Here is a 3,041-nt window from a genome sequence, read left to right as displayed (position 1 = left end):
CTCTTGTTTCCATGGGGAGGGGGGGTGTTCTTCCAAGGTTGTGTTCTCTGGGAGTCCTGGAATTTTCTTCCTTTTGTAAAATAGCTGCATTGGAATTGGTGACAAAAATCCCTCAGTCATCAAAGTGAACACAAAAATGAGCAACGCTGAACCATTCATTAATTTATATCCCACCATTCTTTTAGTTTTGGACTCAACTTATAGAATTTTACAACCGAATACAGTCAGCCTTCCACATTCCCTGGAATTTGGGTTGCAGGATCCCCACAAAAGTGGGGGGAAATGCAATAAAATAGGATTTCTTTGTTTTTGCCTTTCTCTAGGCATGTATGGATAGATCCTCCAGCATAGTTATGTGATCAGATTCTGCCAGAAGGTTGTGCTGGAGGATCTGCAAATGCCCAAAGAAGCGTTCACTTTTGAAACCTCGCTCTAATTTACAGATGGTTTAAACCTGGCATGGGTAAACTTGGGCTCTCCCTTCAGGTGTTTTGGACTTCAACTCCCACCATTCCTAACAGCTGGTAGGGAGTTGAAGTCCAAAACACCTGGAGGGCCAAAGTTTGCCCATGCCTTTCATAAAGCCATACTGGAGACTTAGAAATAATGAATAATCAGATTCTCAAAAAAGGAAATCTGCAAATAAAAGGGCTGACTGTACACTTAAAATCATGAATAATACAGAGGTTAAAAAGGCAATTCAGTAAGCAACCATACTCAATTTTAAAACATGTCATTCCACTCAATCCTGCTGCAGTAAAGAAGTAGCAGGGAAACCATCCAAAAATCCATAAAACTGGAATATTTGAGAATCATCACCAGCTATATTGTCAAATCCTCGATCTAAGCCTTATTTGTCAAAAGGTATGGCTTTTCATCAAGAATTGGCTCCGCATATCCCTGCCTGACTTGCTGCAGGTCCAGGTTAAGTTGTATCGATTGGCAGATGTATTTTGAACATGTAGTGAGTAACGGCAGCGCTCTCCCAAAGTCTGACCCAAAAAGGGCTGCTTGGAGAGCCAATTCTTCCTTATGTGCTGGAATGTTAAATGCCGCTGCTTTGTTTTTCATCTCTCTGGAATGCAAGCAGGCATCTCGCTTTTCTATCTGAGAGTCATGAAATGGACTTAGAAAACAGACTCCATTGAAATCCATTCGTGATCTCTGTTTATCTCTGAACTCTGCCCTTCAGAAGAGTGCTTTTTTGTGGGATGGATTGGAGTGCAAAACTATTGCACTGGATTTTTTTTCAAAAAAGCAATGGCAGCACTTGAATGTATTTTGCCAAATTGATTGGCAAGATGGATGGGAGAACTATGAAAGACCAGTTTGAAGACCAGGCATATGTTTACTATGTCTTTGTTGTCCCCAGAGGTCAGCTCTGGCATCGGTTTTCAGTGCCTTACTCTCCAGTCACACAACCGAATAATCTTAAATATGAATAAACCGAAGGCACTACCTTTAGGCAGGATGGGTAACACCTGACTTGACCAACTTTTTAAAAAAATATCTAAACGTCTTAATATACTTCTAATGTTAGCGATGAAGCCCAAGCTAAACATGAGTCATTAGTGTGATGCGGCATCCAAAGAAGTCAATGAGACTCTAAACTTCAGTATCAGTACTTATAGGCTCCAGATTAAGAAAAATAGCATTACCATTCTGATTTGCTTTGGTCAGACCTCACCTGAAATAATAACCCTGTGTTCATTTCTGGGCAAAACAAATCAAGGATATGGATGACCTAGAAAGTATCCAGAGAAGGGCAACCAAGATGACCAACGGTCCAAAAGCCAAGACAGGCATGGGCAAACTTTGGCTCTCCAGGTATTTTGGATTCCCACAATTTCTAACACCTGGAGGACCAAAGTTTGCCCATGTGTGCCCTATGAGGAGTGATCAGAGATCTGGGTATGTTTAGCCTGGAGAGGAGAAGGTAAAAAGGGAGTGGGAGAGCCGTGTTCAAATATTTGAAAGGATGTCATGTTAAGGAGAGAACCAGCTTGCTTTCTGCTGCTCCAGAGAATGGAGCCCGATCTACTATGCCAGGGGTCCTCAAACTTTTTAAGTGGAGGGCCGGTTCATGGTCCCTCAGGCTGTTGAGAGGCCGAATTATCATTTAGAAAAAAAATACGAACAAATTCCTATGCACACTGCACATGTCTTATTTGTAGTGCAAAAACAAAAAAAAAACCCAACAACAACTATTTATTTATTTATTTACTACATTTATACCCCACCCTCTCTCACCCCGAAGGGGACTCAGAACGGCTTACAAGTTGTATGTACATACAATATATCAGGGGTCCCTAAACTTTTTAAACGGGGGCAGTTCACGATCCTTCGGACCGTTGGAGGGCCGGACTATAGTTGGCCACCAAGCAATAATAATTAACAACAACAACAACAATAAAGAGGGTTGGAAGAGACCCTTTGGGCCATTGAGTCCAATCCCCTTCTGCCTTTGTGCACCGAAAGCACAAGCAAAGCACCCCTGACACATGGCCACCCAGCCTCAATGTTAATAATAATAATAATAATAATAATAATAATAATAATAATAATAATAATAATAATAATGAGGGTTGGAAGAGACCCCTTGGGCCATTAAGTCCAATCCCTTTCTGCCTTTGTGCACTGAAAGCACAAGCAAAGCACCCCTGAAAGATGGCCACCCAGCCTCAATGTTAATAATAATAATAATAATAATAATAATAATAATAATAATAATAATAATAATAATAATAATAATGAGGGTTGGAAGAGACCCCTTGGGCCATTAAGTCCAATCCCTTTCTGCCTTTGTGCACTGAAAGCACAAGCAAAGCACCCCTGAAAGATGGCCACCCAGCCTCAATGTTAATAATAATAATAATAATAATAATAATAATAATAATAATAATAATAATAATAATAATGGTTGTAAGAGAAGAAGAGACCCCTTGGGTCATTTAGCCCAACCCCCTTCTGCCCTTGTGTCATGGGGGCCGGATAAATGGCTTCGATGGGCCGCATCCGGCCCCCGGGCCTTAGTTTGGGGA

The sequence above is a fragment of the Anolis carolinensis genome, chromosome 1 (genome assembly GCF_035594765.1).
Source record: "Anolis carolinensis isolate JA03-04 chromosome 1, rAnoCar3.1.pri, whole genome shotgun sequence".
NCBI classification, from domain to species: domain Eukaryota; kingdom Metazoa; phylum Chordata; class Lepidosauria; order Squamata; family Dactyloidae; genus Anolis; species Anolis carolinensis.
This window is presented reverse-complemented; position numbering follows the sequence as displayed.